We start from the raw sequence: 27846 nt of genomic DNA, 5'->3' as shown, positions 1-27846 counted from the left end.
ATTACCTCAGTCTCTTGCCACACAGAAACAGAAGTGTGCCTCTCCCTGCTGCCAGGGAACAAGTATGGCAAACCAGAGCCCTGCAGGTCCCCAGCACAGCTGCTGGCAGGTCGCGTGGCTCAGCAGTGTCCCAGTCAGACGCTGGATTATCCCAGTCTGTGGTGCTCCAGCACAGATCCGGCTCCAGGCTGAACACCCCGCATGTACCACTGCAGCTCCCTCTTATCTAAAAAGAAAGTGTTTTTTTATTTAAAAAAAAAAAAAAAAAAAAAAAAAAAAAAAAAAACACAGAAAACATGCTACTACTTCATTCCTACTAGGTACAAGCTCAGCACTTGTTTTTCTTTGTAAGATGAAAAAAATTAGATGAGCATACACTTCACTCTGTTCTTTTCCAGGATCCCTGCCCAGAAATCAGAGATAGAAATATATACCAGATCTAACAATTTACAGGAAAAATATATAAAAACACATTTCCCCCTCTGTGCAGCTTCCTGCATCTCCAGCACATTCAGCTATCAAAACTTTCAGGTGCAGGCTGTGCTAAATTGGCTCTCCAGGACTGCCTCCCTGCAGTTACCGGAAAGCAAAGCAGAGCCCAGCAAGGAGCGCAAGCTCTTGGCCTGGCTCCAAAGCTGGGGAGGTCAGAGGAAAGGCTCACCTTGACTACAGGGAGATTGGACAAGGCTCAGGAAGATGTGCATAAAAATAAATAGCAGGGGAGAAGGAAAAAAAAAAAAAAAAAAAAAAAAAAAACACTGAAACACTGTGTTCAGTAACACTGAAAGAAACCTTGCAAAAGCGTTATGCAGCAAACTGAATACCACTGTACTAGGTGGAGACCGGGAGGCATGTTGCAAGGAATCCCCCAAGTCCCAACATACTCAGTGCAGGATCAAAAACCCTCCAGCCAAGCCCACGTAAGCTGCTGTTCAGGTAGCCATGCTATGTGCAGTCCTGAACATCCATCAGAAGCAGTTGCTGAATTACTCCCTCACAGATGGCGCCCATCCTGCCCTGGGGTGAAGCCCCCCCAAGGGGCTGGGCACTACAGAATTCTTCTGTGCTTTGTAGAGGGGTCACCAGGGCTGCTGCAGCTCCCCGGGCAGAAGGCTGGGGTCTGATCACATTCCTGCTCAAACCTGAGGCCCTGTCCTACTCCATGACAAAAGAGGTGCTGTACTGGATGGCAGCAGGAGTCCTGCTCCCGGTACCATAACCTGTTTTCAGCAGAAGCCATAAACTCATAATTAAAGAAAATCAAGTACCAAGCAAGCACAGTGTCCCCCAAGTTCTCCGAACTCCAATTCCTTCAACTCAGGGACCTCTCAAGGTATGGGGGTTTCTGTAGTAACCCCTCAACCAAGTTTCTCTTTCCTCAAGAGGGGTTTTCCTTGGATCTCAAGCTACTATAAACCACACTGTCCTTTTACAGGAAGTTCTGTGTGTCCTCTACCCTTCACTTGAGGAACCAACTTTCCTTTTGTTTAAGCTGGACTCCCATTTAGCTTCATTTGATGCCCCTCAGTTCCTGAATTGGAAGGCACAGTGAATATTCAAAGCGAACCTTCAGCTCTCTGCATGCCACGTATATCAGAGACACCTCAGCTCTCTCTTTCCAAACTGAAGAGTTCTGATTCACTTTGTCACAGCCTCCTACAAAAGATTTTCGTGCCTTTTATCATTCTTGCCATCCTTCCAAACCTTCCCAGCTCTACTACATTCATTTTGAAATAAGGAGACAAGAGTTTCACATGTTATTCAAGATGCACAAGAACATATTTACGTATAATGACATGTTTTGTTCCATATTCCTTTCCTTATAAACCCCAACATTTGATTTGTTTCTTGACCAACAGTGAGTGAATTGACCTTTTCACAGATTTATCCACTAAAACCCCAAGTTCTCACTCCAGAGACACTTTCCAGGATGAGCTCAGTTTTGTTGTTGTTTTGTTTTTGTTTTTTTAATAAAAAATAAGAAATGATGAAAAAAGCAACCAATTAAAAAAAGAATTAAGCGGTTAAAAATGGGTTGATTCTTTGTTCCCCACACAGATCACTTCATCATTGCCTACATAGGTTTTTCTTTTGACATTTTATTACCCAGACACAGACTTATGAGGTCTTTCTGCAGTTTTCCAGCCAGCCTTCATCCTTGCTGCCCTTACTGTGCTAACTCAGTACCAGCAGCAGCAGCTGCTCCCAGTCACTTCTGAGCAGAGCTAATAGCACAGTCCCAGCACATGTTCCTCTGATCTCCTTCCACTGCAAGGACTGACCGTTGATCTTGTTTTCCAGCCTCCAGCCAATTATCCATCCATACCAGAATGGTCCCTCTGGTGTCACAGCTGCTTAGCTTCCTTAAAATCCTCTAACAAGGAAGGAGATTTTTTGAAATGTTTCTGACAAAGACAACTGTACCGCACAGATCACCTTTATCTAAAAGCCCATTGACTCCTACAAAGAACAGTGACGCATTTGCATTTTTGCACAAGTGCAGATGCGCACCTTAACTCATCCCAAGTACACGACACTTATCCAGACAGCCTCTACTTCCTTTTTTTTTTTTTTTTTAATTATAGTTTCTACCACTTGCCATATACTTACATCAGACTTACAGGCCTAGAATTCCCAAGCCACTCTGAAATCCTCTTGAATTTGGTCAAAACATTTGTCACCCCCAGTTCTCAGCGACAGGGGCAGCTTGCAGCTACGGGTCACACGCTCTCAGAAGCGCCCAACGAGAAGGGTTCTGGCATGGGAAATTCCCCCAGGTTATTCCATAGAGAACACCACCACCACAAAGAACTCATTAAATTTCCTTGCAATGGTCTTATTTTTTAAGTATTCTTCTCGTACCTCACATTTTTTGGCAGGCTTCATGTTTTTGATATATTTGAAGGAGCTTGCTAACCATTGAAGTTTTGATCTCTTGTGATAGTTGAGAGAACAAAAGCAAAACTTGGACAAAACCTTCATTGACTTCTAATATATAACCTGACAGAGCTTTATTAATTTCTGTTCTAACATAACTTCAGCTTCCAGACAGGTTCTTCTTGCTTTTGGTAATCTCTTAGCCTTTGGGGAGCAAAAGAAACCAAAATGACTTCTTTGCAGTCTCTTCTAATAGGTGGAACATCCCCAAGTCTTTGTGACAGCACAGTGGTAACATGCTCCCTTGTTTTTATGTGGTTATCCTACACCATGTTGAGAACAGCTGTAATGAGTTGTTTTAGCCTCCCTTGCTCTAACAAAGATGTTGAGCCAAAGTACACTATAGTCCTGATTAGTGTCTGTCGGATTCAGGACCCACACACCACTGGGCACCAAGCCAAGCGCAGCCACACCTCGTGTGCTTTCTGATCAACTGCTCCATGAACCAGCCATCGATGAGCACCTCAACACCTCGTTTCTACATTAAACCTTGTTACCTTCACTCAATTAACAAGAGGGGGAGAAAAGTCTCCCATTTCTGTTGTTTTTCTTGTCCCTTGCAGGCTTTGTTTTTTCTAATGCGCTGTGCTGGCTGCTGTGTCCTTCACCAGAGTTTTCACTCCTCATGAAATTCCTTTTCCTTGGGGCCATTAGCAGCCACAACACATTTCTTCTTAGAAGCTCACTAGTTCCCCAGACAATTTATTGTGTTACTGATGCATGTCATGGTCAACAATGTAATGATGGACGTGTATTCACACTGTAAACAGAAACAAAGGTAACAGGAATCTATGGTAACAGTGGAGAGGCTGTTAACTGAAGTGAAGGCTTTAGAGTAGAAGACATGACTATAATGCCAGCCAAAGCGTATAAAATGAGTAAGGAGGGCAGGGAAAAAAAAGAAAGTGGGTGAAACTAATCCAGGACTATATTCATCCTACTACCCTAGTGCTTCTTATAGTCCCAGAGTGCTCACAGTTCCAGTCCATAGAAGGACCATAATACATTAGTCAGAAAGATTCAGGAATCCACACACAGGGAAAACCATTCCCTACGGTCTATTTTGTTAGGCAGGAGGGGGGGAAAAAAAGCAGTTGTCTCACAACAGGCAAATATGGGGAAAATGATCATCTTCTGCTTCTCATCTCTTAAAATATTATTATATCAGCCATCTTTTTGGTGTGGTTCGTAATTCCTTATGATCAGAGAGAGACAGTTTCCATCTACACAAACCAATCCAGTAATATTGTAAGATTTTATGACTGTGCAGATATTCCCTTATTCTGTAAAGATAAATAACAACAACAATCTTTCTGACCCATTTCTTGGTGTGAAACTCACTGAGCAATAATCCTTCCTCAACAGTCTTTTGCATGACAATCACGGGAAAAATTGATTTACTTTTATGCAGGTCCCTAATGATGATGAGTTTCAGAGTGTTTGCTTCATTTTACTGCTCTTTGAGTCCAGCTGAACAGTTCAACCTCCACATATACATAGAGGATAGCTTCCCTACCAGACGTGCTATGTTAACAGCAGATTACCTGGTGGAGAGAGTTTTCTTTTTCTTCAGGTTTTTCCCTGAGCATAAGGCAATCTTTAAATAATGTTATTTAGGTACTCTGTGACGTTGATAATGCAAGAACTTTCTCTAGAAGATAAATCAACTTGCAGACATAAATACCTGCCTGCTAAGTGACCAGGATTAAGGCGTGCTGAGTTTGCCTACTGTCTTCATCAGGCAGCACAGCAGTTTTTCTGGCTCAGTCTGAAGGACCTACCCTTTGTTTTATTCCATCAACATCCTTACTAGTCTGGCCATGAATAAAAGACTGTGACATTACCATACAAAATGCTTGTCCCCAAGTCATAACACATGCACCCTTTCATAACACATTTCTTTTATTACTTGAGAGAGTTGTTAGCACCCAACAGCTCTTGAGTTATGCCACCTTGGCTGACAAGGCTAAACTCACTTTATTGCAGAAAATGCAGTATAAACAAAAATATATTCTCCAACAATTATAATACCAAATTCAGGGCCATGTAAGGGCCATTTTGTAGCATTTTCATTTATCTCTTTCAGACCACGCTTTCCAGCTTTACTTACAAATAAAATTAGATTAGACTTAAGGGATCAAAGAGAACCTTGCTGCTGGACAGATGTAGGCTAATTGGCAATGCCTTGACCCCCACAGGGGTCTGCAGTCAGCATGGTATATAAAGAGCTATTATAGTTAATGGGTTAGTTCTAATTGCACCTTGTTTCCCTCAACACCGCACTAAAAATATGCCCTGTGGAGACAGAATATGCTGCTTGGTCATTCACACAAGACTTGGGCACTCGAACAAACTTACATAGTGCTTACAGCAGGAATTAAGACATCAGTCGTGTGCTTTAGAACTAAGACAGTAAACACAAGGAAGGGAGAACATTACAAAGCAGCTGACTTTGCTTCTTCTAAACTTTTGCCTTCAGAGATGCCACAGATTTCTGAGTCGAATCGCTCCTGAAGATTATTCCTTTCCAGAAATGTTGCATTACAAAAGAAAAGTATTCATAAGATTTTACATGCCAACATCTTTACTTATATTCATTGCATATTCAAGTCCTATCTGATACAAAATCCATCACAAACCAGAGCACAGCCACTAACCACAGAAGAACTGAAAACCACTCTCCTTCCGATCACACCAGTCACCACTAAAGCTGCTTGAATCTCTTCCTGGATCGTGAAGTACCAAACACCGGGAGAAACAGCATTTTTCAGGCTGAACCATTACGTTCATCTTGAGAAGGACTCCTTTACACCTTGAAGATGTCAGTGAAATATTACAAGAGCAGAACCAAGAGGCCAGGTTTTATCCCTAGCACAATAAGGCCACATCTCATGCAATTTTCAGCCTCAGAGTACCAGCCTCTCTGCAGGTGCAGAGCTGATCTATTTCTGTTGTACCTTTTCCGTGTGCAACTTTCTTTTTAAGATAAAATGAACCCAAAGCGTATTTCTGACAGCTTTATCAGCTCTACAGCAACTTTCAGGAACCAGAAAGAATGCTGGCAAACATGAGGTATTCATAAACACAGGGTTAGCAGCAAGACTCAGCCTTTAAAATTAAAATTTTCAGGCTATTGGTGATATACTAGAGCACTTTGCACAGATTTCAGATGCAGTACATACTTTCTTATGCAACAAAGCAAGATAAGCAGCTAATGATCCAATGACTACCAAAAATAAAAACACCTGGAAATGCAAAGAAAAACAAGAAATAAGAATTCATTCTACCAAATATATCTTCTCACCTTTTGAGGATGCATGCAAACTACTTGAATTAGTAGGGCTGTGAGGAAGGTAGTGAGATTAAAATAGATTAGCTTCTTCAATTTGAAGAAAAATACTGAGGGTTGCAAGACTTAGAGCTTGCCTCTAATCTTCTGTGGAAGTTAAGATACCATAAAGCACAGCTTCCCCAGAAAATATCCTGCCATTGTGACTGTGCTAGATGCCCTACGTTTGAATACACAGCAACTGGACTGTTCAGTCCACTTGCTTCGGTGGCTAGAAGAACACATCTATTTCATGCAGTCTCCATGTATACTTCCTTTCACCAGAAAAGTGCCACATTTCCCTACAACTATCAGTTTGCACTTCAGGCCAAAACCCATTGTAAATAGCTCAAACCCAGAAGACAATACTGACACTGAATTTGAAATCTGGTAACTAAGGTCTTGCCATGAGCCCATCCATCTTAGTGATCAAGAGACACTGCCTACCAGTTTCTCTGTGGGTGGCTGTGAGACAGTATAGGACAGTGATAAAACAAGTTATTCTCATTCCTTAGGCTTATTTCTGCCATGGTTTCAAGAGCACAAAGCAACCATCCTCTTGGACTCTTCATTAGAGGAGAGCTGACACTTACGTCACTGTTCAAATCCTACAGGGCTTTTCCTTTCCTTCTCCCTACAATAAAGATGAGAAGAATACCATGAGATGCTGTAAAATGAGGACAGAACTTTCTTCCCGTCTGGTTAATTTAGAGTAGATGCATTCCTTTGCGGTTTAACCCCTATGAGCTGCCCTGTATCATATTGGGAGATCAAGTCCAAAACTGAGGGCTGAGGATCGTATATAACAGCTCAACATCCTGTAAAACCCACAACAAAGCCATTCAAGGACATCCCTGTGAACATTGGTGGTGTTTGCTCCTTCTGAAGCCTCAGTTACTGCAGTGGTAACGTACCAGGAAATCCCAGACTGAGAACACCCAGTCACTATCCTGAACTGTGATAAACCCCAGGGACCTTCCCCAGCACTTCTGATGGAGCAGGGACTAATTGCAAAACAACCACCACACTTGGACACCGTGCAAGCAAGCATTCCATCAGTACCAGGCTCCATTTGGAGGAACAGGTCCTAAGAAAAGAACTCACCCAATAAAACACTGACACATAAAACACACCAGTTAAATCTGTCTAATTCACGCACTCCCAAACACCTCCCAGGGAGGCTGCTGATTTTGGGCTTAGGCTTTGCATTTTAAGAACTTACAGCTCAAAAAAAAAGGTTAGTCTACTCTTACTTTGTAACTCAAGGACCAGCTTCACAGATCAGAATCATTTTTATATTTAAATAAAAAAAAAAAAAAATGTACATTTAGCCTGACAACCTAGATATTAAGTTTCACTGCTGTGGAATTTCAGATGACTGAATGAAAGTCTCCCAGATCAGGCAATGCACGAGCTTATGGGCCCTGTCAAAGCCACAGATTTAACATCTCCAATTCCAGCCTAAAGTATCAAAAGGGCACTGGAAGACAGCATGCTTACTGAGCAACCCATTTTCTTACTCATCACACTAGGTCACTCTTAACAAGTAAAAGATGAAGCAGAATGGACATAATCAGCATGGCATCTTGCCTTTTAAAACATGAAAACTGGTAGATCCTCTGCAGGAGGATCTGGATAGGCTGCACCGATGGGCTGAGGTCAACTGCATGAAGTTCAACAAGGCCAAGTGCCGGGTCCTGCACCTGGGGCGCAATAACCCCAAGCAGAGCTACAGGCTGGGAGAGGAATGGTTGGAGAGCTGCCAGGCAGAGAAGGACCTGGGAGTGATGGTGGATAGTTGGCTGAATATGAGCCAGCAGTGTGCTCAAGGTGGCCAAGAAGGCCAACAGCATCCTGGCTTGTATCAGGAACAGTGTGACCAGCAGGGCTAGGGAGGTGATCGTCCCCCTGTACTCAGCTCTGGTGAGGCCGCACCTCGAGTACTGTGTTCAGTTTTGGGCCCCTCGCTACAAGAAGGACATCGAGGTGCTTGAGCGGGTGCAGAGAAGGGCGACGAAGCTGGTGAGGGGCCTGGAGAACAAGTCCTACGAGGAGCGGCTGAGGGAGCTGGGCTTGTTCAGCCTAGAGAAAAGGAGGCTCAGGGGCGACCTTATCGCTCTTTTTAGGTACCTCAAGGGAGGCTGTAGCGAGGTGGGGGTTGGCCTGTTCTCCCACGTGCCTGGTGACAGGACGAGGGGGAATGGGCTTAAGTTGAGCCAGGGGAGTTTTAGGTTAGATGTTAGGAAGAACTTCTTCACTGAAAGGGTTGTGAGGCACTGGAACAGGCTGCCCAGGGAAGTGGTGGAGTCACCATCCCTGGAAGTCTTCAAAAGACGTTTAGATGTAGAGCTTAGGGATATGGTTTAGTGGGGACTGCTAGCGTTAGGTCAGAGGTTGGACTCGATGATCTTGAGGTCTCTTCCAACCTAGAAATTCTGTGATTCTGTGTAATGAAGTACTGGAAGAATAGTGTGGCAAATCCTCATACAAAATCATGAACTGGACTTCAGTAATAGGCAGCTGCCTTGCTTAATGACCTCTTTGATACTAATCATATTTCTCATCAAGAAGGTTTGATTTTGTTTATTCATTTAAATCATAAATCAAAGACCAAATCAGGTGACAGCAGCTCTGGAGATGTTGTGGCCTCTTGCTCCAGCCTCTCTCTCCTGGCTCCCACTTTGGAATACAAAAGCTCATGAGAGTAGTTTGTGTTCCAGTTAAATATCAACTGCAATTATTCGAGACAGTGTTCTGGGAAGTTAGCACATGCGACTTCTCCAGTTATCTTCCTTATTTTCTGTTCATGGTTCCTGTGGAAGAGCCATGAGTATCACGCAGATGTGGTAAAATCTCTTGAGGAGTACATCAGCACAAGATCTGGGGTTTTACATCATTTCCCGATCCCAAACCTTCCTTAAAGAGTTGACACCTGAGCTGATATAAACACATTTAGAGGGCAGATATCTCTTTCTTATTATCTCTTAAGACCAGACAGAAACAAGATATACAAGGATATGCAGAGATACACACAAGATCACTCCCCGTGTTTGCAGATAAAACTCCAGAATAGTAACACCACAGCTAAATTCGGCCCATAGTCTCCACATACAGCAATGAATCTTTTTTGCACTATTATTCCTTTCAAGGCTTTATTTCATTGTTGGTATTCAGGCTTGTAAATCAGTCCAGAATAAGTCTTGTGGGTGGGGAGAAGTGATCAATACAAAACAGAATGTTCATCTTGCCTTCAGAGCTACCTGGAGAGGGAAGGGGTTGTTGCTGGCCATGCAGGTATTTCACTGAGCTGAAGAAATCCTCTGCAAGCGTCTGACTTCACAACCTGCCTCACCTTGCCACTTCAAAGGAACTTATTTGGCACACCATAAAATGTTGATTTTTCCAGGTGTTTCCTTAGAGGGAAGACATGACTGCTCTTAAAAGAGGGAGGAAAAAAAAAAAAAAATCTCAGGCTCTAAATTGTAACCTTTTTTTTTTTTTTTTAAAGCAAGCAGGGGGTGTGAGTGGGTGTGACTTACAATTAGGCAAAGCCATAGTCACAGATGGCTGTCCTCCACCGTACTAAAACCCTAATATTCACACCAAGCAATAAATGACAGAGTCTTTTGGACTCAGAAGCCTATAATGAAACAGAAGCATGCTGCCTTTTTTCTCACAGCCTCAAGGATTAGAGTGGATTCCTAACAAATCTGGCATTATGCTCTCAGCTGCGCTTCCTTGTTCTCCTGTGATGGCACACCAGGCTCAGAAAGCACGTGGATACAAGATGAGCCTTCCCCATACAACTCCACCCCAAAGCAAAGAGTGTTTTATGCCCTTGCTGCCTCCTAAGCAGATGGCAGCTGCCGGCTGACAGAGGTGTACTGGCTGAAGGACAGCTGGAGCTTCATCCCTCTGTCCCATCTCCCTGCCCCAGCTGGAAAGAAGCACGTGCTTCAAAATCACCTTCGAAATAGTCAGGTTTCAAACAGATCTCTCCCAAGAGCACTTTAGTGTCCATAATATCCCATTCCACTAACATGCAGACAGTTCTCCCTTGGAAGGTGTTTGACATGAAGCAGAAGTAGCTCAGGTGGACTTTCAGCTGTAGATCCTTAGCTGGTGTAAGTCAGCATGGCTTCTTTGGGACTGCGTTTGGAAAAATAAGTCATGTCCAATTTCTACTGTTATTCCTTCTTTCAAAAGAAATAATCCCTCCTCAGAATGCTGCTCTTTAGAATTTAAGGCTGACATAGCAGGAGGAAGCACACACAAAAATTAAGTTGGAGAGAAGACAAAAGTACACAGGAGGGAGAGAGGGAGAGAAAGAAGAGTGAAATAATATGCGAATCAGCTGCTTGATTATGTTTCTGGAGAAACTGCCCTAGTAAGCACAGCAAAGCTACGCTACCCATTTGTGTCTTATCACATCCGTGTCAGCATTGCCTAATTTATTGTGTACTTGAATAGCCACATTTCTATTAGTCTCCGCTCCACACTATCAACGTTGCTTACAAAATGCAAGTTGTTCCATTTCTCCCATGCATCAGCACCACCAATAGCCAGAAAAGAGAAAAAATCTGATTCTGGAGCAAGCAGGGAGACTACCAATTGACACAGCAGAACAAAGACAGCTTGAGTTCATTTTATTGCCTTTCAAGACAAAACAACAAATCTGATTTTGTTATTCATCTGGACTACATGGCAGGAATGTCACTAAGGAAATACAACTGAACACTACAGGACTATCTTATCCTACTGAGTTTTTCCAGAAGGAACTGAAATGAATTGTACTTGCAAAGAGCACAAGCACTACAGTCTGGAAAAGACTTCAGGACCGGAGGATCCACTCCTATTTACCTTGCACAGCACAGCAGCAAACATTTTGGATGCCTATGCAAAGCAGAATCAGGCCTTGAAGGAAATACCACATTGTCGGAAGCCAGACAGAGAGAGAGAAGGGAAGGGAAGAGGAAATTTAATCTCATTTCCACCGCAGACTTCTACACATTAGAGCATAGCCCAAATGCTGCATGTGCATGATGGCTCAGATGATCACAGGGGACCTGGCAGGGAGGAGGACAAAGACCTAGCCCTCACAAGGTGGTCTTCTTCCACCAGTCACAAGACAATGACATTGATTAAAAATACAACAGCTGAAGTTCTTTATTTATCCCTAGAAGAGATTTCACATAGCCTCCAAGCCATTCCTTTTCCATTCCGCTTAGTTACCAAGATTCCCCTAAATTCAATAGAAACACCCAGTAGGTGCTCTCTCAAGTAAGTCCTGGGCACATTTTTTCTTCTGCAAACTCTTGAGAGGAACTGGAAGACTGATTTTGGGGTCAAGGCTCTACAGAAGAGCCTGGTCTTTGCATCTAGCTCCTGAGCAACCTAGATGTGCAAAGGGAAACAGCCTTCAAAAACCTGGTCCTGCATTTCTTCAGCACTCAAAACCCTCCATAATCCTTGAGGCATGAGCTCCACAACTCCTGGCTGACTTTAAGAATATAGAGGGACTACAGCATTGGTTTGTTTTGTTTCCCTCTTCTACTGAGCTGAACAAACTGTTCGGTATAATCACCCTCCAGAGGTTCCTTGCTGGTGGTCATTATCATCTTTTAACATTGTACTGAACCTTCTGATGTCCCCAGACAACTGCAAAGTCACATTAGCTTCATTTTATGTATCGAGCGCTGAGGCAAAGATGCTTACCTCAACACAAGCAGGGAGTCTGATAGAAGCAGCCAAGGTACAACGCAAATCTCTTGACACCTACCCAGACTCTGCTCCTTTCGATAACCACAAACTAATCCTTCTTCATTACAGAGCCACGGAGAAAACAAAATGCCACAACACATCTAAACCTCTATTGAGAGAGAGGACAAAGACCCCTGTGGTTTACCGTAGAATAGCAATTACGCCTCCTTTCCATGGTCCACTTGCAAGAAACCACTTCTGCAGCCAATTTAATGTCTCAAATTTACCTCTGCATTTAATCAATCACAAAAGACCAGATCATGCTGGGACAATCAGATGATGTTATCACTGCTAATGAGCACTAAGGAACTAAACACAGTTTTAAGTAGGTATAAATGAAAGCGATGGAAACTGTATGTGTTCACTTGGCAGTGATGAACAGTTGTACAGCCTTCCCTCAGAGGCAGGCACCCGTGTCCAGGAATGACAACACTGATATCAGCAGGTGCTCTGAACATGAGGATCTCCTGGGGTCAACTCAGCCATCCCTCCAAATTAGGAGAAGTATCACTGCTGCCAGTGCAGGCACACTGTTGTAAAACCTATATAAGCAAAATCAAAGCGTGGCTACTAGGGCTGCCCCAAAATCAAAGTTCAGTGAGAAGGCAGGAAGGTACACAGCTCTAACCCTGCCACTTTCCCACACAACACTGCCCAAGCAAGTACATGCTCAGCAACGGGTAACAGAATGGTGTCACACAGCATCCACAGTCAGTGACAGAGAGCCCCAAAGGCACCACCAATCTGCCTTTGCCACAGTAGGTTGTGTCTGTAGTACCAGTGGAGTCATTGCCCAGCTACAAAACTGAAGGACAGCCAACACATCCTACGGTATTCTCCCAGATAACCCACAGGTAACCATGCCCCTCTCACATGAGGCAGTACGGGAGGAACCTTTCCACTGAGAAAGCAGGGACAATTGTGGTCCTCTTTCTACCAAAAGGAAACCATGACACAGAGATCACACAATCATTCAGATTGGAAAAGCCCTCTAAGACCATCTGATCCAACCTTTAACGTAGCATTGCCAAGCCCACCACTAAGCCACATCACTAAGTTCCACATCCACATGTTTTCTGAAGACCTCCAGAGATGAAGCAATCAATCCAGTTAGAATCCACAGAGATTCTTTGGAAGATCACAAAGCTGAAAAACTATTTTCTTTGTCCCTTCTAATACCTTAAATTAAAAGCCCCTGAGTGGCAGCTTTCAAGTAGGGGAGGAAAAATAAATAAAAATAAACAGAAGAAATAAAAAGAGGCCTGGTGTCTGTGTCAATTAATGACTATTACTTCTCTTTCTGAATTGACCAGAAGGAAAATCTTGCTTATAAGAATCTATGCTGTCTATGTCCTTCTCACTCTACAAGGCAACGCACTTCCTTAATATATGAAAACGTCCTCTCTCCTCCTACGATCTCACAGACCAAAGGGAAATGCATCATGTGATGTAAATCTTCAGAAGGAAACACAAACAGTCCCTGTGGAGAGATAACCTCTTCTTCTATCTGCTTCTGTCAAGTTTGACTCATGACAGAATTATGACCCCAAAATAACATTTTAATAAGTGTTTACATGCTACTGCTCCCCAAAGACTAGGCTGATAAAATTCTTCCTCAGAACTAATTACGCTTCAAGACAAGGCTGCCCTCGGTGGATGCAGCAGTGAAACAGGACAGAGCTGGAGCTTTAGCAAGTGCGGGGCTCCTCCTTGTGGATGTCTCTGCAAAACCGTGCGTTCTGCACCGATTTCCATGAAAAGACAAAAGAAAGCGAAGTCGTGCATCAATAATCCTGGAATTTCCACTGTCTACAGTGGTTATACTACAAAGATGCAAATGCAGAATGTCTCCCCTCTTTCTCCGTAGAGCTGAAGATCAGAGCACTGGAAAGGTAACACAGCAGCAGCCATTTGACATTACCATTGTGTTCTATACAGAACGAGACCATACCTTGTCTTCTCATGTGTAGAAGCCAAAGGAGAAAACACGTGGATGGCTGCCACACATACCTGAAGATTTGTGTAGGAGATACAACAGTCTTGGCAGCCTGCATTCCACCCTGCATCTTTCAGACCAATTTCTGTCTGGAGAAACCAGACCACAGGAGCAGCGTGTAAATGAATGGAGATTTTAAACCTTTCCCTTTTAATCTATTTTTAAAATAAATAAATAAATAGAAGAAAAAAAGTCTTCTGCTGGCAGAGCTTTTCAGCTTGGCAGAGATGTGAAGAAAGATTAAGTCCAGTAGAAGAATCAAGAAATAGGTAGTGTTCAGTTTCTGAAATCCCCATATCAAGAGTCAGTTGATAGTTATTATTAAACATATATATTTACATTCATAAACTTTATATATTATTAAACATAGCTATTATTAAACATTCCCAGAACAATCCTGCAAACAGCAAGTGTCTCAAGCACAGCCCCATTTTGAGCTATCCAACATGCAATCCCTTCCAAAGCAGATTCACAGAGCAGTCCACAGTTGCATGATAATTCACTAGAACACCAAATATTTCAGTTTCATGTGTTTGAGGAATGAAGAGAGGTGACAAGATCTGTCCTCAACACTTGATCAGGACATACAACCCCCGAAGAACAGTGCACTACAGAGAAACCTGACTATGTCTCAGAAGTTCATTTAGACCTTCCTGCTCCAATAGCAAATAACATTTTCTAGCCAGAATGTATGCCTAATTCACATCCAATTTGCTCTTTTACTAAAATGACCCTTTAGCTTCTCTCTTCCCTTCTCCCTCTGCCACTGTCTCCCTAAACACTCAGTTTCATTTCCCTAGTTAAACAAGAAAAGTTTTCTTAGTCTTTTCTTGTACATCCTGGGGCTGTATTAACACCTGGTTTAGCCTGAGCTTATCTTCCTTAAAGACAGGGTGACCAGAAGTATATACAGCATCAGCGATGAGCATCCACAGAGCATTAACCCTCTTCTGTCTCTAGTGGAAATATCAGAAACATTCTACATTTACTTTTGACCCTATGATCTGGTGGTTACTTATATCCTGATGTATATACATGGTCTTCTCCCTGTCCATAATTTCCAACTTGCAAAAGAAATTCTTGTGCAATATGGTGAATCTGGAACAAACAGCTCTGTGTCTTTGGAGTCGCTGTCCTCATGAAATTTACTGAAATCATCATTTTACAGTATTCATTTGCTACTGGTGAGCCTTCAGCCTTCATATTATATTTAAAGAAATATCTTTCTTTAACCCACAAATGATTAATCTTGTTTGGATCTGTTATAATTAAGAAATCTATCCCTCTAACACTGTATTTTTACACTTCAAAGAGATTACGTTCTCATCTCTGGAAACAGCCAAGGCAGGAGCTGAAGATACCCACTACCCTGAGAAATATCAGGGAGGAAAAACTCAGGGAGGGACTTCTGGCCCCACTAAGTTCCCTTCTGGCACAACCGGTGATGCTCAGGAACCTCTGACCCAAACCTCCCAGAACTCCATGACAAGATCTCAGTGCACACTCTGTCTCTAATCCCTCCAGCCCACACCTTCCAGGGAATCCACATCGCTCTGCTTTTGGCACAAGGCTTGTTTACTCTGACGCTTGCAATAAGTACATTGCATTATCACATGAGAGTGTGAGTCGGAAGCATGCAATGCTCAGGTTCAGATTGTTTACTTCTACAGAACCTGGAAAACACTCTGCTCTAAAAAGGTCACGTTAAAAAATAATAATAATAATAATAATAATCACCCTTTGTTATACCACCACAGTGGACAAAACTGTGGCAGTGCATAAGGAAACTTTCTCCAACCAAGCTCAGGGCTGTCAGGTGTCATTACAACTTCAAATGCATATTTTAGCTACAAAACAGAGCAAGAATAGTCTTACTTAAATAGCAATCTAAAAGGATCTTTATTCAAAACGCAGCCCATTGCCTGAGGAGCAGTAAGTATAACAGAACTTGCCACTGATTCTTGTTGGTGCAGAATGGCCTGTCCTTAAACTACCCGAGAAAGCCCAACAGGAGGTCTCTAAACAGTTACCCAATTTCTGCGATCGGCTGCGCAAGCTGCAGCAGGCTGATGGAAATCTTCCACCCTGGCTGAATAACCTGAGTGAAAAAGACCATTTCATCTGCTGATGATAGCGACAAGGCAAACAATTCCCTTTCAAACAAGATGGTACGGTGCCTTTCAGCTATGTAACGTTGCCATCTAGTGACCATCTTTAGATATAACACACCAGGGCACCCACCTGGTGCTCTTCAAGTCTCCCGGCCCCGTCCGGATTCACCTGCAAACCTCACACCTGCAGCCCTGCCCCGACTGACAGAAGTCAAATCAATTTGTACCAGGCAATGTTGGAGGGATACCTCTTCTGTATCTGTCATATACACACATATGTGTGTGTATATATATATATATATATATATATATATATATATATATATATATATATATATATATATATATATATGTATATATGTTCAGAGCAAATAGATACAAGCCAAATGCTGGCTTCCAGTCTGCTGATGTAAACAGGTTATTCTCCTTAAGTTAATGGCGTTGTGTAAAGAGAGGGATAATAGGCAACATCAGCTGGAAGTCAAAAGTGAAACTACCAGATACCAGAAAAGTGAATATTTTCACTCTTTCCATATTCAGATTTGAAAACTCAGCAAATAATCATTTTTAAATCATTAATAACTTTGGCTAAAAAGCATTTTTCAATGACCAGAATAATACAGATATCTGAGACATGGGGGCAGAGACAACAATAAGCATCAATCCCCCCATCCACATCCAAAAAAAATACCAAGTGGAGAAAAAATAGCCAGGGAAAAGCTTTTAAGTATAAGAGCACATCAGAATCCACTCATTGCGGAGAGCTTTGAAATATCCAGCAGTGCCAGCACTGGGAAGCCTGAGTGGCAATATTTGTGCAGTACTGGCTGTGTACCCAAGTCGCAGGATATCTTGAGAGGCATATAATGACAATATTTACCCTGCAGTCTGACTGCGTCTGACTCAGATGGTGGGAGTTTGGGAGACCCCAGATGGGCCTCTCCAAAAATTTACTGCTAATCTAAACCTCTGCTGTGCCTGGGCAGACAGCAAGCACAAGTAGCTTCACAGGGAGAAAACAAAAAAGGAGTCACTGACCTACGTACTGCCCCTCTGCCAAACCCTAGGTTGCTGGCATACAGCAGCTTCTTTAAAAGAGGAAAGAAAAAAAACACTTCTCTCAAAACTGATTTACCATCAAAAGTATAAGTCAGTTTCAGAGATGCATGATGGCTAGAAAATATTAATCCCCGCCAAAAATTCTTCATAGGGGTTGTTACCCTGGTGATTCTCTTCCACTTGCTACAAACCACTAAACACTGCCTAAAGATGCCAGATTCTGTTTTGTTTTCCAGGTGTACCGAGGTTTTGGAAGATCTCACTAAGAGTCAAACAAATTTAAGGAATTTCATAATTGGCTTTAATGGCAGCAGAATGTGGCCAATGCACTGTCACTCTGCAAGTCCACCAAAGTATTATACTGCCTTAACTACAATGTTGAACAGAACTGAGGGAAGACCAGATTGAGTGGAAGCCACACCACAAAGCGCTGTTGAAGATGTAATGGAATTGAAAAATGCAAGTGAGAGAAAGTTAGGTACTAAGGTTTTACTCCTGACCATTAGACATGGCTTAAAATATATGGGAAGTCAGAACTAGAAAGGCCAAATCACCAACAGAACCAGCAGCATCAAGTCTGAGCCATCAGAATGAAAAGCCTCAAAAGGAAAGGCAGCAAGTGAGCGTAGTATTACGATAATATAGATGAAACAATGGAAAGTTGTTTACCTGAAGTCTTGTTATTCTTGACTATTTGACAAGGCAATTACTGTCAGCATTTAGCACTCTCCCATGTCTTCCAGGCAATGAGGTCTAATTTTTCATCCTTTTGAGGAAGCTCATCACACCAGAATGTCAAGAATAACTAATGAGCTTTATGTAAGCACTCGGCGGAAAATCCATTTAGAGGGTCAGTTCAATGTGCATACAGCTCCTTCCATGCAAGCTTCTAATTTGTTATCCTTCCTCCCCATAACTTGAGCACTTTAGCAAGAGCGTAAGTATTCTTCAGAAATAAATACAGAGCAAAAGTAAAATAAAAATAAAAATCTGCAGAAGCAAAATGGTCATCCGTCTGCCTTTTCAACAAAGAAGTACTGAAAAACCTATAATTATCACCTGAGAAGACTCACAAAGTCAAGTACTCTGAAGATAGCACAGCAACAGCTGTGGATACTTAGGTTACTCTCTCCCTCCATTGTAAATATAAAAAACTTCTCAGGAATAATTTTAGCCAAACACAGACTATGAGCTGGTGAGTGTACTGTCTGTCCTACTGATCTGAAGAAATAAATTAATTTAGAACCGAACTTCATACCCCTTCCTCTTGGTTTTCTGCTCCACTGAATGCTGTTTTATTGGTAACGTTCGAGTTCAGCTTTTTTGTGCATTTTGGTACCGTAAGAGAAAGCTTCAGAACACTGCCAAGTGCCATTGGCTAAGGGCTTAATCCAAAATACACAACAAAGATTGACTATATTGCTTATAGCTTGCTGTTTCCGAACACGAAGTAGAATTGGTTTTCAACTGCACTTTACTCACAATTTACTACCTTTTTAGTTCTTGTAACTGAGTGGACTCTTTCTTTCAAGCTGATTTTTCAGACAAACCAAGTCCATATTTTGGTTTCAACACTGAATAAACTGCAACTAGAAGATAAAGAGAACCAAGCCTGCCTCCTCCCAGCTACCTATCTTACCACTAGACCACAGTCAAACACTCTCAGGACAGACCTTTAATATACCACATTCAGTAACAACATGACCCTCCTCTAATCTGATTAAAATGAACTCACTGACACAAAATTGCATTTTGTAGGCAATCTGCTACCACAGACCCACTCCATGAGCACTTAAGAGAATCAAGCAGCCCGCAAGCCAGAGGCAGAACAACTTGATTTCTGAGCCTGAAAAGGGTTCAGACATTATTTAAAAGCCAAGTTGCTTCACTTGTCAAGGCAAGGATAACTCCTGACATGTGCACAGGGACAGTTATGACACTTGGGAAACTTCAGTCAATCAGGAATGCCCCTGTGCAGGTTAGGAGCCTTCAGGGTTTAAACACTAGTTATACAAGTGTTTTGGGGTTGTAATTTAGGATTGAAGGACCTGAATTTATGCCTAGTGCAACCTCAAGCACAAAATCTGACCTACACCTGGCCTTGTCCCTGCTGTGTCTCCATACAAAGAGCCTTGAGCTGTAAGGGGGGGTTCCTAAACCCATGGGACCACTAACACAGTAACTATGGTCAAGAGCTGCAGTTGGATCACTCAGAGTGAGAGGGAACTGGAACAGCCCTCCAGCAACAGGAAAACAAAACAAGTCACATGCAGAAGTTATTAACCTACAGCTAAGTCTGCAAAACTGCATGAGTCAAAATTATTTCTCCTGCTCTAACAAGCCTGCTATGGAAATAGATTGATACAGAACCTCTGAGCCATCTTACTCTGTATCCATGGCAGTGTTCTGCAGATTTTAATGGCCATTCTACAATACCTTTTTCTTTTTGTTGTTGGCTCTGCTCAGTACTTCACAGCCATTTTTGTTCTTTCTCCCTAGAGAGTTAAAAGGATTTAGTCTTTAACTCGGGAGAGAAATTAAACCTCTAATTAGACCAGGTGTGTCTAGAATTGCATCCCCAGGAAACCTAAATAATTCTACTTGCATTTTACAAATTTATAAATCATTAGAATGCAAAGCCTGTAAATAGCAATCAGTCAGAAGCTTGAAAGTGCACTGAAACACCAGGAATGAATGCATGCTTCCCACGCCAAAAACATCCCACAAAGCATTAAATTCCTGATCCAAAGCTCAGTGGAATTACTGAAAAGAGACCCATAGGGTTTTGGATCAAACCTGAAACCCTGCAGGCATACAGTGTTTAACAAGACAGAGCTGCCCTGGCTTGACAGAAGCAGCTCAGGAGCCACAGATTAGCTTACCCAATGAGTTAGAGGAGCTTCCAGAAGCCTATGTAGAGGCTTTGCCTAGAGGATAAAAGCTTTAATAAAGCTGGACCTGTTGGGCTAAGTGCCTCTGAACAAGAAACAGTCCGCCTGCAGCTCAGAGAAAATTATAGTGCAAAAGAAGAAACAATTTGCTTAAGGTCACATAACAAAGTCAGAATTACTATATATGTTGTTCAAACCCACTTCTCTTGGCTCGTCTCCTAACCCAGACCATCTGCCTCCTGTATTGGAACTCTTTGCACTTATCCCAGGTCTATAGCTAGCACTAGTGCAGGGAAAGCAGGCCTTCCTGAGATGAACAGAAATTAAACTTGCTCTTTGCAAGGAAGAGAAGGCAAGCCTGGTAGCTCTCCTGAGCAGGTGTACCTGTGAAGAAAGGCTACCCATGTGCAAGTCAAAAAGCCCTCCAAAGGCAGCACCACCTGTATCCTAGCAGGTATCCTCTGCTATTAGTTGGATTGCTTGGTTGTCTAAGGGAAAAAAAAATAATAATAAAGCAAATGGCAATTACGGTTTACCCGTGCTAATCTGCAAGGATGAAACCTGCTCACATTGATCTGTTAAGCATCCACCAATTTTCTCAAACATGGAACAAATGCTGGCGTGTCAGCAATTATAATAAAAAAAAAAAAGCCTTTTGAGGCATTCATCAACCTGAACATCTGGTGGGGAATTCAGAAGAGTAATAGCCCATATTAAGGTTACTGTACCAGAGGTTTGAAAGGGATGCAATTTCTCTGCTGTGAGATCTACTGAAAGTTATACACGAAGCATAATTACACACAATATACACTTCCAATAGGGAATAAACTTTTATAACGTTGGCCGAGAGTGTGCATAACTTTCCCTAGGACCTGCCTTTACTCTGTTTCTTCATAAACCTTCTCCATGGGCAAATTAGCCATAACAGCTTGCAGGCATCTCAAAACATCAAAGCAAAGAAATAATAAAGAAAGGTGGCTCAGAATCACATGGTAGCTATGGATAAAGTACATGTGACTTATATTAACCAAAATGTTAAATGTCGTGCAAAATGAGACTTAGATCCTACTGTTTTAGACAGATTTTGATACAGAGAAGAAAAAATATTGGGGAATATACTGTTAAAAGACAGTTTTCAGAGTCTACTTCATATTTTGCTACTAATTTGAACAAATAGCAAAATGCCTTACTAAAGACAGATTCCACATCTGAAGTCTGTAGTAGCCCTCAGCACTTCTTGAAGCAATATTCCCAAGGAGATCCACCTAACTTTAGCTGGTGGATCCTACTTCATCAATTTACCTTTTTTTTTTTTTTTTTATTGAACTCAGCATCAAGTGTAGGGCTGTGGCCAGGATACAATGCTAAAGTTTCTTTCTGAGAAAAGAGCAGTGATTTCAATTTGATGAAGGGTTGCTATAAAAACTCTCAAAGCAGATATTTTCATTACCATCCATCAACTTCCGTTTTAGCCACAGACATAGCGCAGTGGAAGTATAGCTTCTAGTCCACCTTTCTTGTTTATTACTCACAAGAGGGGGGAACCAATTTAACCAGAAATGATGACTTCTTAAACTTTTCATAAGGTAAAGTAAGACACTGGCCTTGACACAACTTGGAAAGGAAAAGAGAAGTCATTGGATACAAGTTAACATAACTTTTTATATGATCCTTCTAAATGTGACATCATAGATCCCCCACACAATGGGAAACTTAAAATGGAATATATATAATCTGTACCTGTATCTCCTCAGGATACATAGATGTGTGTGAAACACCCACTTTCTAGCAAGAACCTAGCTAGGATATTCTACTGCAATTAAAAGTACACATGTTTGGAAAGTTAAGATAGCTGCAAATACAGGTGTGTCATTTTTATTTGCAAAATACATTACTTGCAATCTCTGCAGAGGCCTAAGACTGCCTCTTATTGTTTTGTCTCAAAAATAACATGGTGGGAGGTTATGGAACTGGTCCTGAATCAGCCACGCTCCACCCCAGTGGCCTGCTGAAGTCCTAGTGCAGGAGAGCTGGCTGAATAAGCACTACTGATACCTCCCATGACCAAAAGCATTTCCAATACCAACGTTAAAGTTTCTAAATGAAACCATGTAGCTATGGAAAAAAAAAAAAATAGATATGGGAGAAAGGAGAGGAGATCTGTAGATTTTCTGTTGCGGGCATCTTACAGTATTAGTATTGAAAATCTAATCCATTTGCTCTTATTTGGAGAAGATGGCAGAGCTCCAAGGACTGTCCACAAGGCAGCAGCATCCGTGAGAGGGGCAGGCACAAGTTTTAAGACCTCCAGCAACGCCACACACTGTATGGTGGCCACAAAACGCTGGCAGAGTGTGAATGCATCCACAAGAAACGTTCAAGAAAGCATACACAAGAAGCATTACAAGCTACTTGAATCAAGGACACAACTTGACAAAGTCATGAGGCCAACAACAACGTGACACGGGCCTGTAAGAGGGTTCTGTGGCTCCTCATGGCAGGGTACCCTGAAAAAGAAAACCCATCTTTTATTTTAGTGGGTTCTTACGGACTACCTAGAAGTGGCGGACTTCGATGTGAATCCCTAATCTTAAAGCAGCTTTGAGGATTTAAGAAGGAAAACGTCCCAATTCAGCTTCCTACACCTTTTCACTGTACCACATATAGAGGTGTCACTCATTTTTTGAGCGGCAGACAACTGTGATAACTCTATCCTGTAATTCACCGATACAGGATACACATCACCCACTTCATCTTGCTCAGCACGGTACATACAGAGAAACAAGTCAGGTTTTGACAGCCTTTATCCTGGCAGCCCTGTACAGCCAGGCCATCAAATTAGAGCCCACAGGGGAGGTAAACAGAGGGGAAGAAGACGAGGGCTGACCCTGCAACCAAAAGGAAGTTTGCAGCCTGGCATAACCACTCAGAGAGCTCACAGAACACCACAAAAATCCATAGAAACATATTCCTATATTCCACATTTTGTCACAGATGTTTTGAAATACATAACCAAAATACTTAATGTTGTTTAATACATCACGTAATGCCAGAAGGCAAGAGCACCTCACAAAGCACTGAGGTATTTGGAAATTTCAGTGAAGATCGGAATTCAGTTACATTCAATTTCAAAAGGTCACCAAGGCTTTTACACTGCACCAGCAAATTAACTGTTCTTGGGATCTTTATCTTGTCTGAAAAAAATATATATCGTTCTATACATGTGTTAAAAACAGCTTTTTGTAATCCTTGACCTTTAGCAGCACACACAAAGGCTGTATACACAAAACTACATTTGAGCCCTGAGCAATAGTTGATCTCTTAAGTCAGAAGAACAGCAAATACTTTCGCAGACCTGTGAAGTACCCACATAAGCCATCCGAAGTGAAGCCCACCTGTGCTTGCCTTAAAGAAGGACAATTTGAACTATATAAACTGATAGAAACAAATAATCTGGATTGTTTTAGTGACATAAAACCCATCTTCAGCTCATTACACTTTTAGGGGTTAGACCAACTTTTAATCAGAACAAACTCTCTCCTGCAGGTCTTATAAATTGCCCAGATAGGGTAACCCAATCCCAGGTGTAGTCCTTTAGAGGCAATTCTTATGTTTCTGAAATAGTGTAAGAACAGGTATCTTCTGAAGATAAAGAACAGAAATGGAAGCTTCTGTCCCTGTGAACATTAAGTCTCACACAGTGTTAGAGCTCCAGTACTGTAAAAAGACAGTTTCTTGATTAGATCTGCAGTCAGATGAGAGTTTGGTCCCAAATCTCAGTCTGAAATATACCATATGCTGTGTAGGGCCTTCAGTAAATAAATAGATAAAATTCAGTACAAGTCAAGCTTACTCTATGAGCAGCTAATGCAGATATGAGAATGCAGGACATGAGTTTTTGCTTCCCACTGTGGCACATATGGTGCGGAAAACCTTGCAGAAGGTGGATCTTGGCATTTCACATAAAAGGCTGGTGAGCAATGTCTTTTAATAATCCAGTAAAGGAAGGAGGAATTAATTAACAATCTCCTTTGCCTCTTTTTAGTTACACTGTAGTTTCACCTGAAGGTCTTAGAAGAAAGCTGATATCCCCTGTACCAAACACTCTTCTGCTGTGGACTGACATCAGTCTGTAAACCTTGGATTCACCTCCAGGCACTCCTATTAATGTTCCGCAATGCCCCATAGGAAAAATGCTTATCTAAAGATACATTTTATTTTACTAAATGTCTCATTACTAAATGTTTGTCAGATCAGAGAAACAATCAGTCTAGCAATACCATGCACTGTCAGAGTGGCTCTTGAGGAACCTGAGACCAAAACTGAAACCTAATGACTAACAGACTTCGTTAGAGGGAGTGTGGTTAAAACTCTGGATCTACATTTTTCAGCTGGTCATGCTCTCTAAAACAGGACGGACCAATTCCCAGATATAAATATATCTGCATCTTCAGAAATTTAGCATCCAAACTCCTTTTCCAAATAGGCATCTAGTACATTACAATTAAGGTAACGTTAAATCACAGACAGAATACGGTTTTGAAATCTAATGGTATGACCTCGAATCAGTAATGCCTTGTGTGCAGAACATTCAGCATTTTTACAGGGTGTTGTGAGACACAAGAGGCATTCCAGGGCAACAAACCTTTTGTCTTCATCCTGCTCTGCAGTGCCACCACTGGGCCAGGAACAGCAGTGACTACTTCCATCCAGGAGCACCAGAACAGCTGCAGCCCTCTGCCTGGAACAAGGGAAGCAGAGTAAAGAAGGTGAGAAGGGGAAAAGACACACTTACCTTTTAGGAGGACAGTCCAAACAGCAGTCTCCCAGAAGCCTTGGGGGTTAACCCACCTTTGCACCACAAACCCATATGGAGGGAGTACTTTTATCATAATCTGAGCCCAAGGAGAGTGGTGGATGAAGGATAATTGACACCGTGCCTAATGGACTAAACACTCTTGTAAAAACCTAAACGCTCTTATAATGCAGGAAGCTCCACGAGGTCCACAGAGGACCTTAAACTAAGCCTGCTCTCACATGCTTTTCTGAATAGGGATTGATTTAAACAAGTGTTTAAGTGCTTTTTCTTAAAGCAGGACTTTAGGTACTAGAGAAATCAATAGCAGCATTTATCAGGAGAAAATAAAGATCAGTAACTTTTGATTCAAAACGAACACTGGGGGCAAACTAGAGTTCAGAGAGCGTCCTTTTATGCATGCAGAATTTCAAATGAATCCGTAACAGAAAGTTGTGTAATATAATTAGCTAATTCTTAGCACCAATCTTTCGACACCATTGTAAATCTTAAAATCCCCCTACAGCTAAAACATTGTCAAATTTCATTAGTCATAAAGCCAAAAAATCAGTAACCTCAATGCTGGAGATAGACTGTTATTCAGCTAGTCAATAAACAGTAACTACAGCAGTTCCAGCTTTTGTCTGGGGATTAGTAGGACTGATAATGAGAAGTTTACAAGAGTAATAATCCCGCACAAATTGTTTCTTAATGTACTTCTGTGTAAAAATAGTAATAACTGCACTAGTACATGTGTCCTGAATACATACAGTCTTGGAACAACATCTGGCTACAGTGAAAGTCTTCTGTAGTGTGAATTAATTGGTTATAAAGTGCTGATACACCTAACTTCATTTTTTTTTCTTGTTTGTTTTTAAAGTATATTTTTAACTCACAGACACTGACTACCCACCCAATTTTGTTCTCTTACCTACTACCTCTTTCCTCTTCTCCATCTTGCTGCTGCCTCTAGCTGTCCCTTCCTAAGCAGCCTGTTTAAGGTGATTAACAAATCTTTAACAGCTGTAGATTGCATCTTCAGCAGGTGTTCCCTAGTAATCAGAGGCAAGGAGGGTTTGTGGCATTGAATGCGTTCCCCAGAAATAACAGTAGGAACAAAAAGAGTCTAGAAATTGAGAACTGGGATATTGGTGTTGCCAGAGATGATGGATGCCAAGATCTCCATGTAACGCCGGCATGTCTCGGAGCTCTTCTGTCCAAAACACCTTGCAGAGACAGCACACAGTAGAAATTATACTGTGAACTAGAGATTACTGTTAGGAATGTTTTAACAATTCGTGTCCATAAAGAACAGTCCTGTCTGCCTCTGGGCCCTGCACTGGCATTTTAATTCTTGAACCACAGATGCAGTGTGTCCCAGTCTCCCCCTCATTCTAGTCAATTTATCAAGTCTTCAGAAAATACTCCTCAAATTTATGAACCTGTTTGCTTTTGTTATTCTGGACTTCTATTTCTAACAGTTACAGCCTTTTTTCTGTCTTCTTCGAGATTAATTTAACACTGCTATAGGTGTGACTGTCCCTGTGACTGGCTGGTGAAGAATGTTTTAATTACTCGTGAAGTGTCAATAAGAAAGCTATTTGTGTTTGTATGAAGTCTTTGATGTCTGGGGGTTTCAGAACAACTGATAACAACTAGTGACTGTTATGGGATACTATGCAGGCCTCTGATATCTGGCCAGGTGGCCAAGAGATTAAGAAGAAGAAAAAAAGAAGCTGAAGGACGGCTGGGAGACAAGACCTGCAGGAGATGTTCTATAAACTTGATACGGTGCCAAAGGAGTACAAAGGGGAAGGACGAGAAAAAAACTTGGAGAGGAAGACTACGAGCTTTCAGCATGAAAGACCCCTAGAGACCCCCAGAGGAGACTGATGAGCATGCTCCAGGAGGAGGGACTGGACCCCGGGAGCTAATTATAATAACCTGTTTTTTTTAGAAGTAGTAATGAATATGTATTCTAGGAGAATAAAAATCAGCTGCTTGATGTAACTGGTGTGCGTCCTGGTGGAGCGGAGACTCCCGGTGCACCCAGCGCTGTTTGCTTACCTCTATTCTTTTAATAAATCCTATTTTTTTTATTTAAATTATTTTGAAAACTGAGCCATTTCTAACATTACCCACGCATTCTCCTTCCAGGTGCTAGCAAACAAATGACCTCTTCTCCTATATTTTCTGTGCTGCTTTAGGTGTATCCAAGCTGACAGAGTCCATGGGACAAAGCAGTAGTAATGTAATGCTACACTGCTGTCACACACATGCCAGAATGTTTTGTTTCAGATGTGGGTAGGATACAGCATAGATAAACGTCTATGAAAGTTGACAGCTCCAGGAGGACAGATGGACAAAATGTGCAAGGTTGTACAGAATTTTTTAGCAACCCTCAGCTAGGTTTTGCCACTGTTCATTTGCCAGAAACCTTTCTTTTCCAAGCTGATCCAGCCTCTCTTCTTTGCCTTTTATTTCCCAGCTGTGCTGTTGCTGGTCCTGAGGGACATCAAGGTGACAGCGACAGGGTACTGCTCTCAAGTCCAGCTTCTCTAGGAGAGAGAGACAGATGAGCTCACCCAAATAAGCTTTACTCTGAGAATATAAATTTCCATTTAGTCAGAAGATCATATGGTTTTCATGCCCATATATTTTCAGTCTCCTGTGTCTAAGCCTGCCAAAATTAGCACGTGGACATTCTTCAGCCTCCCTGAGGACCTCTGAGCTTGCCCACCTGCCTGATGCACACTCGTAGGATTGCTCTCCACACCAGGCACAGCACAAGGCAGAGTTCAGCAACCAATGTGCTACACACAGTCCAAGAGACACAGTAATTTCCCTCTCCTCTCCTAAAGTTCCTGCCCCTCACACCCCATCTCCCTGCAGCATGTAAATTGGCCCAGTCGATCTCATGTTCCTGCTGTCTTACCCAATTTATTTCCATCATTTTAAGCTAAGTACAA

Source organism: Netta rufina (genome assembly GCF_964035555.1).
Source record: "Netta rufina genome assembly, chromosome: 3".
In the NCBI taxonomy this organism is placed as follows: Eukaryota; Metazoa; Chordata; class Aves; order Anseriformes; family Anatidae; genus Netta; species Netta rufina.
The sequence above is the reverse complement of the archived record's forward strand: the minus strand, read 5'-3'. Positions refer to the sequence as shown.